The 16,805-nt window shown below is 39.3% G+C and overlaps 1 protein-coding gene across 5 annotated transcripts in view; it reads right to left on the bottom strand.

Annotated features, from left to right (window-relative positions):
• Positions 1-16,805, bottom strand: part of map2 (microtubule-associated protein 2) — a 107,386-nt gene that overhangs the window by 46,633 nt on the left and 43,948 nt on the right. For all 5 annotated transcript variants that reach the window (XM_039819145.1, XM_039819147.1, XM_039819148.1 and 2 more), the window contains exon 3: positions 7,827-7,963. The gene's annotated coding sequence lies outside the window, so the exon portion shown is untranslated. The remainder of the gene's footprint in view (positions 1-7,826; positions 7,964-16,805) is intronic.

Raw genomic sequence — 16,805 nt, 5'->3', positions numbered from 1 at the left:
AAAGGATGAGCTGCATGTGTGAATGAAACAGCACCACCTGCTGGGTTAAAGCCTGAAGACAATTGGGGCCATTACCAAGCATTATGCAAACTCAGCATGCTGGGTTTAGAGATTAGAGAGGCATTAGGCGTGCCCGGTTTGGCTCAGTTGGTATAGCAGGCGCACATATACATAGAGGTTTATGCCTCGATGCAGATGTCCAGGGTTCGAGTCCGACCTGTGACGATTTCCTTCATGTCTTCCCCCTCTCTCTCCCCTTTCTAACCTAGCTGTCCTGTCCATTAAAGGCAGAAAAGCCCCAAAAAATAATGTAAAAAAACAAAAAAAGATGGCAAAAGAGAGGCATTAGGCAACATTATCATGTGAAACTACGCCTGAAACACAAACTGGGGCTGCAATGCAGTACAGTATCTCATCCCTACTAATTAACATGCTATGCGTTGCTCCATTGTGAAAAAACAAAACACTGGTTCAGGGTATGATGTAAAAATGTGAGTATGACGAGCAGAGAGCGTGAAGGAGGAAACTTAGTGAGGAGAGAAGTGCAGAGGGTTGATAACATAGAGAAGAGGAGAAGAAACTTAAAAAGAAGAGTCTTGTCAAGATCCATTTAGAAAGGAGCGAAGAGCAGAACATTGTAGATCACAGGATATCAGACGATATACATGTATATTGTCCAGATAATATACTGTCCTCAAGGCATTGTGTCCAGTGAGGAGCGAGACTGTATGAGATGGCGATGTGACGTTGAGCGTGTCAGTAGACAGCACGTCTGTTGTACTTGGCAAAAAGCCTGTGGCACTTTGCCAGAGGGATGGTTGATGCTGATCTCTCTCTGTGCTGGGGAAGAATGGAGTTGAATAGTGAGCAGATGCTGGACACTGCTGCTACTGGACATTTCGGATAGTGACTTGTAATTTATTAAGGTTTTACAGTTGGGGGTGGCAGTAGCTCAGTCCATAGGGAGTTGGGTTAGGAACCGGAGGGTCACTGGTTCAATTGCCTGTACGAACCGACGCATGGAGTGTGGACTGGTAGCTGGGGAGATGCCAGTTTACCTCCTGGGCACTGCCAAGCAAGGCACCGAACCCCCAACTGCTCTGGTGAAAGAGTGAAAATTGTGAATTCCCCTCCTCTTCTTCTTCTACAGTAGTGTAATCAGCAATTAGATATTAGCTAAAGATCCAAATGTACTGCTCTACCCGTTTTGAAAATAATCCAAACAGAAAAATGTACTTTCTCCGAGTGGATTTTTTTAGCTACTTACATTTTCTCCGTTAAATGTGTTTTCAACAGTAGCTAATCAAAGTGGTTGCTAAGCATCATGTGTGTATGTATGAGTGAGTTTATGCCAGGTACAGAAGCCTGAAACTGTTACATGTCCTGAAAGTGTTACGAGTGCACAGAAGGCTGAGTATAAAGGTTCAATATCGCTGCTCCTTTTCACCTACTGCATACTGGCAAATTGACCATTTCCCCAGAATGAATCAGCAGTGACAAGACGCATTTTCCAACACAGGGTCGCTATGAGGTTATGAAAATAATTCAGTAAATATGTTGCACTTTTTACCCTTATGCAAGGCTCTAGGGCAGTATTACTGGAAAGCAAAGTAAAAGCCTTCTACAGATGCCGCAGGGTGCAATTTTCTTCACATTGCCCTCAGAATAAACCACTCAGGATACCTTTCCTCCCTAGACTCTGTCCGGCTAAAAACTGTTGCTTAGGGGGTTATTCAGAGAAGGCGAGATGAATGGACCACAGAAGCATATGCAATAATAAATGTTGATTTATAACCTGAGTTTGTATTAGATTGTTAGTCATGAGAAAATGGCAAAGGAAACCCATATTTATGTATTTTTTGAATAATTAGTTTCTTTAAAAGCTTGATTTATGCAAGGAAAGGTGATGACTTCCAGCTTTACATTCAGACAAATTCACACATTTATACTGTAAACTGCCCAGTATAACCAAAGTTTGCACTGAGCTGCTCTACCAGAACAACAGGGGGTTTAGTGCCTTGCTAAAGGGCACATTGACAGCAATTGTCAAAGGAGAGAAAAGTGTGACTCTATCACTATTTCCAACCGTATGTTCTCAGTAAGGCAGAATCCATAGAAAATAACTGACATTCAGTCAACAGAAAGAAGATATACTGGCAAGGAAACACTATTAGAGGTAGAGTCAAAACAGAGCACATAAACTCCACATAGCCATCTCCATGACCTCAAAATAGCCGTCTAATAGTCTGGCTGAAACAGAAAAATTGTCCATTAAGAGTTAGACAGAAACATTTTAAATTTTGATTTGGTACTTATATGCACCGGTCACTCGTCACATAGCAGGAACAGCTTGGTAAAGTACAATTGCATGTTTGTTCAAAGACAAAAAGTTTTTATACTCCACCTTTGCTTCTACAGTACCAGCTTACTATCAAAGAGCGCTTGGTTAGAACCTTTTTTCTTTTTTCAAAATACCTCTTAACCCTTGAAGCCATATTAAAAGTTATAATAAGATATTCTTAACCTCAATTTGTTACAACAGCCAATAGCGCCAGAAATAAGTGCATTGTTTCTAAAATATGCAAACTGGTTGGGAGAGCCTGATTTGTTTCATTAGTTTACATGGACGTTACAGCTCACTAAGTGGTTTCTGTTAATTCTGTTGTAGAATTACTGTTTTGTATTGTTTGGGAGTTTTATTAGACTAACATGAATTTTCTTAGCGCAACAAATGATCAAACAAGAGCTTGCAAATATCAGCGGATTGAAGAATAATTACTGGCTGTTCTTACAGAACATCTCCTTACAACAAAAATAGTAATTAGCTAAATCTAATGATGACTCATACAGCAATCAAAAGTTTTCTGAAGATTTAACTTGCCAGCTGTGAAAATACTGTGGTTTATTTTTTTATTTGTTTCAAGCCAATTCATCCACTATCAATTCAAGCATGTATTACTATGTGTGTCGAGAATGTGTGTAAAGAGATGAAGCAGGACTGGTAAACTGTCTGTGAACACATCAGCCACACAAATTCTGCCCAGACAAGGTAATCAACGAGCCAATTAAGCTGTCCATTTGTCAAATCCATGGCTCTTATCTGCTTCTTCTCCTCTTCTTTTGTCTGACTTCTTCGCATCCTTTCACCTATAAATCTTCCTCCCACCTGTAATTTCTTCTTCCCGCTTCACCTTCCTCCACCTCCTCCTACTCACTCCTCCTCCTCCTCCTCCTCCTCCGCCACCAACTCTCAGCAGGCTTCATCCTTCGCTTCACTCTCCTCTCTCACTCCTCATCTCCCTCCTACGATCTGAGCACTTTTACACGCCACCATCTACCTGTGTGTTAGTGTGTGTGTGTGTGTGTGTGTGTGTGTATGTGTGTGTGTGTGTGTGTGTGTGTGTGTGTGTGTGTGTGTGTGTGTGTGTGTCACACATGCTGCATTGCAGAGCTCTCCTCTCAGGGGCGTCTCACTGCAGGAGCCAGAGAGCAGGAGAGGAGCTTAGTGATGCAAGATATAGTTCCTTCTAAGTGTGCGCATTTGTGTGTGTGTGTGTGTGTGTGTGTGTGTGTGTGTGTGTGTGTGTGTGTGTGTGTGTGTGTGTGTGTGTGTGTGTGTGTGTGCGTGTGTGCGGTTGTGCACACGTGTGTATACTGTACATGTGTGGCTTGCATATGTGTAAGGTTGCATGTTTGTAGATGTCATTTTTGTACTGATTTAGATTGATACATCAGAGTGGTATATCAATTTTCTCATCGAACTCTCATCTCAAATAAACACATTTCCCAAAAGGTCAAACTATTCCTTTAACTGTATCAGAACAGCATGCTTTCCTCTGTCTTCCCATATTCCTTTAACTGTTTCAGGCTATATACTACATTTCTGTCATGATCAAAAGCACATTTTAGCCTCGAGGCTGGTTTTACTGGAGCAGGAGAAACTAGACTATCTTGTGAATAACCAAGCCAAAGCAGTTCAGGGTCAGGTAATTTTATCCACAGCTGAATAAAGTTCCTCCCTATAAGGCCTAAGAAAAAAGATGATTGTCATATTGTATGTAAAAGGTCTCTGCAACTTGTTTTCTTTGACAGTAGATCTTGAAAGTAAAACATAATCAGCAATCCTGCTGTTAAAAGAAGTCTCTTATTAGAGCAGCTCTCAGTGGAGAGGTGTAACAAAGGTGTAATGTAAATGCGACTTCAAAAGCTTTTGATCAGAGAAATATGCACATTTGTGATTTTTTGGCATGAAAGTAAAAAGATGTTGACAGCATAAAATAAGGCTTTTTAGCAGCTTCATCCAGGAATTATGTTATTAGTGCTGGATGGGCCTTTAAAAGCCTTAGAGGGTACAACACAGAAAGACACCAGTTGCATCCTTTAAAGGATCTATATTTCGTTTCCTGAAAAGAGAATTATTATAGTGATGGATGCTAATTTAGATTTTTTTTTCAGACCGATGGCCAACCCTCGTTAACCGATTATTAACTGTTAACCGACAAGCAGCCAACTGAGTCCCAGTTTGACGTGGACACATGCAGCCACTTTCCCAGAACCGCTTGTGTGTCCGTGTGACCGACTCAAGTCTGCAGCTGTTCCCGGAGTGCATGTCCGTGCCTGTCTCCACCGCATTCACCCGCTGTGTGTCTGCCTGGCATACTCTGCGTTTAGGATGGCCAGTCCTCATCATTATAGTGGCATGTGTCCTAGCCTAGCCACGAACTTAGCAGAAAAAACGAGAGCTTAAAACGCAAGTTGCTAGTGCAGAGTTAGCACTAGCAAGTTAACTAGCATTTTAGAAATAGATTGTATAGCCTATTTTTCTTTTACCAATTATTTTTTTAAATAATATTGTTTTTAACTGTTTAACTGATAGTATTAATCAAACCAGCGAACTTCCGAGCACCAGAGACCTTAACGGCTATAGCAACTTGAATTCACCCAGCTTAGTGCAAACCCCAGTGCCAGGGGCTACAGCATGCTGGCGGCAGCGGTGGGTCTAACCAGCAACAGATCCAGGATAAGATCCCGCTGCTGGGGTTTGTGCTGAATTCGAGTTCCCAGAGCGGCAATCAACTATTTGTAATGATTATCAGCCACTTCAGATTGGGGCATCCTTCTTCAACAATACAGATTTGATCATTTTAACAATACTTTACTTCAACTGTTCATAAGTCCTTTGTTTCATTATTCCTCAGGGCCTGAATTTCTGTGTGGGATTGCGGGTATTGCGCATCATTTCGTAGATTACGTCAAATCAAGCACTAAAACGCGGGAAAGTTCTGCGTCAATTTACAGCAATGTCTCATAATGTTCAGCCAACATCGCCAGTGGTGCGGAACCATGTACGGAATGAGGCATGACTGCCCAAAAGGGCTACATGGATGGACTAAGGACATTGATGAACTTTAAAGAGATGATCACGAAGAGAGGAGAAGGAGAAAGACACAACAATAGTTCAGAGAATAGCAAAATTTCAAAGAGAGCGATGAAATACAATCTGAGGTAAAAATAGGACAAGTAACACCTGTACCTCACGAGTAACATAAGTATCCCCTCCAAAGTGTATAAATCCCACATATGTAAAGCATTTCAAGGAGGGAACCACCCCCCCTTTTTGAAAAATTTATTTCAGGCACTGCTCCTACCAAATAGCTTCTTCAGGACTACATTCATCAGTTGCCTCAGTTGTAAGGCTTTTTAGAAACTTGTTTTTCATACATGTTCTGCCCCTAATGTGCTGTTTCTGTCTATTCTATCATGATTCTGTCCAGTCTTGTAACTAGATAAATCACGATTTTGCATGAAAATAATAGGAATGAAAAACAACTACTGACCTCACTCATACACGTGTACACAGACGATGGCAGGCACGCATTAAAACACTATCCACTATCCATCACCAACCTCACTACCTGGAACTCTGTTTTTGTACAAGTGCAGAAAACAAAAGAGAAGCCATGAAAGCGTGACTGCCTTTCAGCAGGCCTTGGTGCTGATCGTCTCACTAAAGGAGCTCTTCTCTTCCCACTCAGTACCCACTACCCACTCACAGCTCATAGCAGCCTGCACTCACATGTACATCCACCCACACAGCCATTTCATCTGTGGAAATAACAGCCATTCTTTCTGCCTCTCTCTTTCTCTTGATCCAAATGTTCCTTTTTCTCTTTCTGACAGGTATTCACCACATCTCAAATGTTTAGCATAAATGAATGTAGTTCTGATCAGGCTTACAAAAATGCTGTACATGTACAGTATTTGGTTTTGACTGGTTTTGGCTTCAATCATTCATGCAAGGCGAGCCACCACAGCAATCCCGGTGCACCATAATGTTTTATTTCTCATCCTCATATTGCCAGCAATGAGTTATTATAGTGTATATGCTGTATAGATACACATCAGGGGGATAAAACTCTGAAAAAAGTGTAAATGTTGAAGGTTCATCTAACCATTGGCTGTGAGATCAAGGGAATGCTACTGTACATGAAAAATAAAACGAAATAGAGTACTTCCACATTTTAGTTTTACATGGTCATACGTGCCTTGTGGGAGAGAGAGAGAGAGATAACTAGGGCTTAAACGATTCCTCGAATAACTCGAATAATTTGATTACAAAAAATCCTCGATGCAAAATGACTTGCCTCGAAGCTTCGTTAAATCAATGTTACCAACGTTATATCGCTGACGGACGGTGTTTCCGCACGGAGCATTATTACTGTCGCACAGACGCGGCTCAGTCTGCTGCTGGCGACACATGCCAGAGTGAAAATAGCGAGGGGCTAAGAGACAGGCTGGAGAAAACAACAGAAAGTGTCCAAAGTTTGGAATCAGTTCAAACGTAATTAAAACTAAAACTCTGTACAGTGTGTCTACTGCAAAATCAAACTAGCTTACCAAGATAATAGCACAACGTCAGTGCTTTAGCATCTCAACAGAAAACATGGAGTCTAACTTAATCATCCATTCCACGAAGCGGACCCGACAAAAGTAAATCACAGAGTCGTATGGACGATTAAACTACACCAAACACAACAAGACAAGACAAGACAAGAAAATACGTAGTGGTGACCATAATTTAATCTAAAGAGCTGACGTGTTGACTATCCCTTCGGAAAAACAGCTGATTGTTGCACATCTCTCTCTCTCTCTCTCTCTCTCTCTCTCTCTACGGAGAAACAGCTGATCAACGACCTAATAGCATAAGTGTAACAGAGCTGTGTGACATTATAATCAAATATATAAATGAAAATAGGTTGAGTATAACTAATATTTACATATAGGCCTACTGTATATACAGATCAGTCTCAGATTGAAACTTGTAGTTCTGAAAGTTAAGTTGCACAACTTAATGTAATGTTTGTGTATGTTTAATGTATGCCTTAGTTTGAGGTTGATATCATTTGGAAAAAAACATTCTTTAAAAACAATGTAATATGGCACTTAAATGCACTTAATATGTTTAGTTTTTTGAGAGATGATATTGTAAGCAATGTAGGCAATACAAATGTTATTTTTTTTCTGAAAATGTTGCTTTTTTCCCTTTGGGTTGTTTAAAAACGCAAAAAAAAATTATCCGATTAATCGATCGATAAAGTGCTAGATTAATCGATTACAAAAAGAATCGATAGCTGCAGCCCTAGAGATAACATTCACGTACATACACCTAAGTATGTCAAAAGTGAGTTGTTTTTTGCAGGAGATGCATTCATTTAACAGCTTGTGTTGGTACTTTCAATGGATCATTTGGTATGAATGTGTTCAGTAATTTAGCTGTAAAGCAGCCACCACATTTGATAACACATATGGCAGGAATTCTTGGTTACCTGGTTAGGTGATCTGGGACTGGATAATGAGTGAAGCGGGATGCAAAAAATCTGTCCTCTCTCCAAATCTCACGGGTTTGTCGTCAAGATTGTCAGAAGAATAACGAAATCCAAGGGGGACAGCCTCCTAGTCACACCTGGAGATTAGGAAAAAGCAGATCGGCTTATTATTTTTTGATCGTTGTTTTTTATTTTAACCTGTATATCCACATATCCATATTACACTGGATATTACCAATGATTTCATTCCCCATTCAGACAGTAGGTCAACAACAAAAAAATCAGCGCATCACACAATAACATATATTGTAAAAAATTAGGCAATTTCATAAAAGTTGAAAGGAGGAGATGAACAGGAGAGGAAGAGAATTACTTTATCATGTTTTGAGACTTTTTGTGAGCCACTCCACGCAGAAAAAAAACAGTAAAACACAATGTAATTCAACAGCACCACAGACTGCAGCCTCCAAAATAATCTTTAAGTTATCTCAAAATCTCTCTTAAACAAAACCTGAACATTATGACCTTCATAAGTAGAATTTAGCACACCACTGTTGTATTAGTTTAAGATGGGTATACCTAATAAACTGGCAAGTGAGTATAAATGGCCATAATAACCAATCATCTGCTGTAGAGATAATTTGCATAAAAAGTACTATTTGTAAAGTTTTTTACAACCATTTGTTGTTTGCGTACTGAACTTATATGGATGATCGGTGATTAATTGAATGAAAAAAAAAGAAAGATGGGCATAAACAAAGTACCAACATCATAGAACACCACCACCAAAAATCTACCTTATATTATAACAAGATCTGCAAACGCGAGACACCACAAACTAGTACATGTTAAATCACCATAGAGCTGAATTAACACCTCAGTGACACAATCAAAAATTATATAAACTTTATAAAAGGTAGTGGTGAATATTTTACAGTATTAATTTCATGCTCACTTTGGTTTTTTTCTCTACTTAAAAACATTTGCAGCTCTCTATATATTTCTAATCACAGCCACCAATATCCTACTTTTGATCACAGGATCCATATTTCATTATTGTGTATGCTTTTATATTGTATGTTTTACAGTGAATATTTTATGACTACTGGCTCAGATGGGGTGATTTTTTGGATCACCTGCAGGCAAAAATGAAGGAATATCTGGAGATTAAAAACAGTTGTTCTGCTTTACTAATGTTAAAACTTGCTGAGCTCTTGCTGCAGCTCTGTTCAGCATTCAAAAGCATATTTTCCCTTAAGCAACACTGATGGCTGCAAGTAGATCATTATATATAGAACGTTATACTTGATACAACTTGAAATAATTTGAATGTATGAGAGATGAAAGTGTTGCTCACTTGCCAATATGTAAAATAATAAGACGACAAATATCAAGCTTTTAAGCAGATTAGTTTCAGGCATCTTAACATTTCAATTTGTCTATAGAATTTGTATAAAAACTCTCAGACAGATAGACACTTGTTTACAAGGTTTCCTGAGTAGTGTTCAAAAATATTTTTTTTTTTATCTCTACTTTTGCCAGAAGATGTAATCTCATTTCACTAAGCATTTTTCAGACAAGAAGATATTTGATTTGAATACTTGTTTTTAGCCTGTATGCATACTCAGGCTCGTCTTGTAATTACCGCTGTATCTTGTCCAAAGCAATCACCTAATGCATGAACTCATGGTTCAGACAGAGAGCCTATATTGTAATGGCAGAAAGACAATTTGTCTGAAAAAAACAAATCATTAATGTTTCCCTTAATTCCATGGTTTTCCTTAATTTGATGTAAAAACATTTAACGAAACTGCAAATTAAATAATGTTTTTTCATTTGTTTTGCGTAACCAAAAGTACGCATCTTAACAACTAAACTGAAGGAATGACTCGACATTTCAGGAAAAAACGCTTTTCTGCTGTCTTGCAGAGAGTTATATGAGAAGATCGATGCTACTCTCATATCTGTCTGCTAAGCACGAGGCTAAAGCCAGATGCTGATCAGATTAGTTCAGCATAAAGACTGGAAACAGCTAGCCTGGCTCTGGATAAAATGCCTATAAACACCTCTGAAGCTCAATATTCCTACCACATTTCACCCTCCTTGAACTTATTCTGAAGACCAGCTTTATTTCAACAAACCTTTTCTTTCCATGACCACTACTGTAGCTTTCTTGTACAAGGTCTTGCTCCCCAACTGTATCACCCCACCATGGGTTTATTAATACATTTGCCAGTATCTGCTTCCCAAAAAAAAGAGCAATAAAAAGTTGATGTACAACTGGGTTGCTAATATACTTGATTAAAAAAGTGCAGCAGTGGCATGATAATCAGACAGAACTGCCATTTGGTTTCATTTCATTCATTTTATCTCTAAATCTATTTGAATTGGAGATGTGGAAGGTCTGGAATCCGGGTAGCGTAGCAGATTTATATCTACAGCAAAATGTGCAAAACTTTAAATATACTTCAAATGACAAATAGTGTCTTTTTGATAAATGTTAAAATAAAAAGCTATAGCCTACTTTTAATACAACAAATTTACCAATATGAAAATATTCAACTTTTCTCTAGTATCAAGAACCATCTTAACTCAGTCCATTCTATTGTCGTACTTTACAGAGAATAGAAAGAGCAGAGTGACTGAATTGAAATCAACGCCAGCCTGTGGCGAAGAAAGCCACAGCCTCGGAGGTTGGAAAGCTACAATGTTTACAGACGCAGAAGACACATTTTTATTCATTGCCTCGGTCTGACAACAACTGAGGGTCACAAGTGAGTCATACATCAGACAAGGACCTTGGATAGGCCTGTATGTTCTCTGTGTAAATATGCTGTTTGGTTCCCACACAGTACGTTACACCAGGAGACAACACACCTCAGGCAGAAGGCACATCTCTGCACCTTATTATGATACTTTATGGCACTCAATGTTGAATTCAGCATTTCAGCAGTCTTTTTTTCTTAATCACTTTTTGAGAAGGAAAAATTATTTTCATAGAAAAAAAACTACTACTTATAGGACTATAAATATATGTGGCATGAAAATTCATAAAAATTAATCACCCAGTGAAGATTGTAAGCCAAAGAATTCCAGAAAAGTCTGCATAAAGATTGTGTTAAAGCTCATTGTGAGATGTACCACGCTGCCCTACATGATCAACCCATGTAACTTTAATTATGTATGGTCAAGAGTTTCCAATAAAAATGCAAATGAAGGGCCTTGAAGCGAAATGACTCATAATTAATGAAAGAAAAAAAAATCAAGTAAGAAAAACCTTTGTTGGTTTCCTTTAGTAGATACAAATTTGAACTGTGGTGACGAAGCAGCAGAAAGCAGACCACCAGAAGCAGGTCTGGTGAAGCTCTGAAGCCATGGCCAGTCTCTGGCAGCCACACTCACCAGTTCGTCCACAATGTCATTACAGCCTTTGCAAAGCATCAAGGGACTAAATGATGACAAAATATACCACCAGGGTTGTCATTTTCACTTTTTCACATATCATCTTGAGTTGATCTGTAGCTGCCAGTTGGTTAATCTCTATAACAGATATCTGCATATGAATCTGTAGGCAACGGCAAAGATTTTGGTATTGGAAGCGTTCTGGTTTCCGTTCGTAGTAATGACCAATCACGTTTGCGTGGGCTTTGGTTGCATGCAGGTATACAGTCTCTGTGACGAGCATAAGAGGCAGAAGGCACTGGCCGAAATGCAATCTCGAAACCCATAGGCTATCGTCTAACGACGATTTAGGTTTTTATAGCCTATTTAGTTGTTTTTTTTATCTGCAATCATATGTGGATATCTGTTTATAAGAGATGTCAACTCTCAACTCCAACACTATTCTCACATCTTAATTGCTAATCGGACCAGGCACAAAAGAGGAAGTCTTGGCCTGAATATCCCCTGGATACACCGGAAATCCTGATATATTGGGCATTGCCCCCAAAGGCTAAATCCTTGTCAGACTAATTCCCAGTACGTTCCGTGATTGCCAGTTGGTCAACCATCAATCAGATAATAGATAAATTCAACTATTATTTCTGTTTCTTTAATCACGACAGAGATATCCAGCAGACCAGGAATTCTGCCAGTGTTCATTTGAATAAAATAGATCTGAAAATACGAGGAACTGTATACAGGTTTTATTTTTAAGAATTATGTTCTTTCTTTTATGTTGCAGCATAAATAACTGGGAAACCTGAAAATTGGAAACGAGAGTAATGGTCTTGGTGTAGAAGGGGCACCTTGTTGTGCATTCTCGTTTGAATAGCAATACACCTTGAGAGCTCAGCCAGGGATGCCATCAGGTCCAGGTGCCCTGTGTGGATTAATCATTTTACCCTTACATTTGTTTGCATCTTTCCCAGATGAACTGAACATCTTCTATGTTTTGAGAACCACTTCCCAGCTGAGGAGATACAAAAGGCCCAGGACCCCTGCCCACTAATAATATTGAGGGCATATTGGGGCATATCTTTATAAGAATTCATCCAGACAAGGCACTGGACCTGATGGCATCCTTGGCCGAGCTCTCAAGGTGTGTGCAGACCAACTGGCAGATGTCTTCACAGAAATAAAATAACATTTGTTGCTACTTAAAATCCACAACTGTCTTGATAAGAAGTGATAAATGTAACATTAAAACTAAACCATACTCTATAACACATACCGATAAATAATCTTATTTTTAACACCACTAAACAAATTGTAAGCCCGGAGACCAAAAAATTAAGTGTTGAGCTATGCGTTTTTCTAACAGAGAAGCATTTTCATTTAAACCTTCACTGACCACATGCGAAAAATGATTACATATCAATATCACCATAATTATTTAAATGACAGGGGTTTTGAACTCAATTATTAAAAAAACACGGTCTGCAGCTGAAGAGAAATAAGCAAAGTAAATACGGACTCAAATGACATTCAAAGTGGCAATGCTTGAAATATAGTTATTGTACTATTTTATAATTTTTGAATTAAACTGACAGGTGGAGATGGACATGGAGAATTACAGTTATTTATCTCTTCTACCAGAGGACTCTATCACTTACCTAAATGCTACATTAAACATCTTAACTAGAGGTCCACTGACAGATTTCTTTCTGTAACTTCCAACAGTATATACCATGTGTATGCCATGGCTAGTGCAGTGATACGACTGGTTGGTACCATCATACAACAATATTCCTGAAGTACCAGCAAGAGGCTGCATCCAGTCTGCTGTGAGTGATCACAGAACAAACCTCCTGATTGATGTTTTTTTTTTTTTGTGCTAATGTTCTACTTTTATTTAAATTAGTTGGGACACAGTCTTTGGATACAACTATTTTATCCAATTAATCAAATATTTTGTATTAACACTGAACCTTTTTTTGGCAAATTTGGGACAGCAGACAACGACATATTACCTTATTAAGTTGCTTAAAGAGGGGGAATAATTTGAGAGCTTCCTTTGCCTCTATAATATCTGTCCGTTATGGTATTTGTATTCCACTCATGCTTCTTTAAGACTGGATGCCTATTTACACAGTTATCAAATACAAAGCCATGTTACTAATGGGCAACAAAGTGATATTGGGTTATTTTACTCATCTAAACTAATACAAAATGTGCCAAACTTGGTAAAATAGTGTGTCCATTCATGCTATGTGATGGTTGTGAAACGTAATTCTAACATTATATGTCTATTTTATGCCACTAAAAGGTATGCTATAAGCAGGCAAGTAATCTGCATCGCTATCTGCATGGTATTTTTTAACGTGTTAATTATGTGGCCACACCCCATCCAGGATGTCACAGCAGATGCCATGTTGTTGAAAACTAATTCACAAATATGATTTTGCTATAGGAAACACACACACAGAGATACAAACACATACATACACACACACTAGAGAGAAATAAAGTGTATGAGAATTTCTTTTGACATATCTTTCCAAGCTATACTGTCCTCCCCCAGTGTGAAGGTCCTTTTTCTTATGCAACCCTGTACCTCTAACAAACACACACACTGATTACACACACACACACACACACACACACACACACACACACACACACACACACACACACACACACACACACACACACACACACACAATAAAAGTGCTTTGCTCTGTCTCTTGAGACTGCATATCCAGCAGCCACCTGTCAGCCCATATTTAATGCAGTCTGCAGGGGGTGATGTGTGTGTCTTTGTGCATGTTTGTGTGTTGCAGGTGACCGAGCTCTTTTCTGCTTAGAAAATGCAAGGTGCTCATGTACTGTTTTTGCAATGTGACTGGACCAGTGTGAGGAGTTAAAATATATGTGCTGATTCCTCAAGGCCTTAAAAAAAAAAAAAAAAGGTTTTGACTCATCTTTGGATGATTCAGAATATTTTAAGTGTAAAGGGGTTCCTAGATGGTTTGATTATATGGTTATGTAAAGCATTAATTTTTAATGAGTGTGTGCTCTGCAAGCTAAGGCCTTCACTTCTGCCTGTATGATGCTGCAATAAAACTCTCACCTGGAGACGGTCCTTCCAAGAAGGACAACGTCAGTTTTTTCAGTTCCCCGAAAACTACATACGTTTTTGCATTTGGTATGGACAAACAACATATTCTGTTTTATTTGATGGACGTGTTGCTCATAGAAAGTAATATCAAGCCAACTTCCCCTCTAATGTGTAGGTATGGACCACACTGTTTTAAGGGCAGATGACAATACCCACATTTCTTGAAGAGATACGAAAAGACCTCCATAATTTTGTCATCGGTGAGATCCAGAAACTTCAAAGTACACTTGAAGATGAAAAGAAACTAATGACAAAAAATCTTGAGTTACCTCAGAGCAAGGTGATTAGATTTCCCTACAAGTATTAACTGCATACGTGGAACTTCTAGTTAAATAGACAGTAATCCCCCTCATTTATTTCAAGATATTCCTTACCATGTCTATGTGACAGCATGCAAAAAGTAATACCAAAATGTAATTGATACCTAAAATGAAAAAAAATGTGTGCTATTCAATTGAATTTTTCATCAGAATTTCAGCTGGGCAAAGTGATTATTCTTCTCCATTAGCCTCTCTACCAGAAATGTATGTGGGTGTCCGTAAGTGTGTGTGTGTGTGTGTGTGTGTGTGTGTGTGTGTGTGAGAGAGGTGCGCATAAAACTATAGCAACTTTAAGCTTTAATTGTAATTTGAGCTACCGTTCATGACCCAGTCTCAAAGAAGCATGAGCGTAATATAAATATTATAGAGGAAAAGGAAGTGGAGGTGAAAAAAAGCTCTCAATTGATTGCCCTTCTTTTAAGTTCTAGTAACTACCGTCAGTGGAGCGTGTATATAAGTAAGTAAATGTAACTAATTATGAGAGAACGTTTAACTGTAGTGTATCCAAATCAAACCTGTTACTATTCAGTATCTCTAAATTAAAACATTTTCTTGTACAAAAGCATTCAAAATCTAGACATTTGTTCTTGAAAAACCATGTAAGACAGAGAAATGTGCTTATTGGCTTCAATGTGATTACGGACATAGTGTTCTCATCTGATTAAAGCATCTTTCAAATGATTCTGTGAGAGGCCTTTATCACAGCTGTCGTTGACTGATGGGCACTAGAGTTATAATATAATAGAGTTAAAATTCCACCGCTCCCGGTCGATTTTCTCCAATTAGGGCCACAGGGGTGGTCTATCTGCCTGTCAATCACTGATCAGGCACGTTCACGCATATAAGAGCGTTCTCCCCTCTCCCCTCCCACGCACGAGCTGCAGAAAGGTTTCCCAAAACTCCGGTGAATATTGGAGAGGTGGCGTGAGCTGCGGGATTTTAAAGATCTGAAGAACGATGCAGATGTAGCCACATTTCTTCTCAACAGGTAACATAATTACAATGAATGATTTATCTTTCACTTGGTTATTAGTAGTCAAAAGTCCACAAAGCTACGTTGGTGAGGATAATAGTAACGTTTGCACAGTGGTCGGTCTGATGTGATGCTGAAATGGCTAACGGTAGCCTGCTAGTTAGCATCGTTTTACTGTTGGTGAGTAAAGTTAACGTTGTATTAGTGTTTAGTTATTGAACATTTTGTCTGACATGCCAGCAGTTCTGTCAAACTCCGTTGTGTGGGAGGGGCTTAGGAGACGGTTTGGGCTGCAGCAGAAAGGGGGGAGGGACTGAGAAGTTGTCAATGTTCAAATTAGTTGGCAAAGTCCTGGATCGTCACAATCTTACCTACTGCAGCTTTAAGCTTTTCATTTAGAAGTGACAAGTGTCAATTTAAATGAGGAGGCGTGGCCCAACAGCTGGTGGGAGGGTCTGAAACCACTTCCAGCTGACAGAAGCTGCTGTGAGTATTACTGGCCGCCGGTAAGCAAGCGATCCCGGCAAGCCAGCTGGCTGTCACCTAAGACTGGAGCTTCCAAGTCCGACAACATATCGGAGAAAATGTGCAATTAGCCTAGCCTAGAAATCTAGACACACCCTAGCAGCAGCAAATTTAATTTGCAACCAGGGGGGTCTAGGCACTCTCCATTGACTTGCGAGCTGGAAAAAACAAAATCTGGTCAGGCCAATCACATCGTGTATAGAGTCAGTGGGCGGGCTTAAGGCTGCTGCTGCTGGGAACAGCGGTCTTATGGAAGACTTGGAGTTAAGCTTTTCTTTGAAAAAAGAACAAAGAACGGCACAGAAATCAATCTTAAAAAAGGAAGACCGGATATGGCAAAAGTTTAAAGTTTAATCTATCAACTAGCTTCGGTACCTTCTTCGTTGCTCTGCCTGGTTGTAGCACTATCCTATTGCGTGCAGAGGGAATTTGAAAGACAACCGTTAATCCCGCCCCTCGGATTGAGCTCCGTCAATGGTGAGTTCCCAGACCCAACATCTTGATGTGGGTCTGGCTTGTCAGGCTACAAGTGGCCATACATTTTTGTAAAACTGCCCATATTCAAACTGTACACAGTTAATTCCTCGCATAAAACAGTCTCA

Source organism: Perca fluviatilis, chromosome 12 (assembly GCF_010015445.1).
Source record: "Perca fluviatilis chromosome 12, GENO_Pfluv_1.0, whole genome shotgun sequence".
Taxonomy (NCBI): domain Eukaryota; kingdom Metazoa; phylum Chordata; class Actinopteri; order Perciformes; family Percidae; genus Perca; species Perca fluviatilis.
The sequence above is the reverse complement of the archived record's forward strand: the minus strand, read 5'-3'. Positions and strand labels throughout refer to the sequence as shown.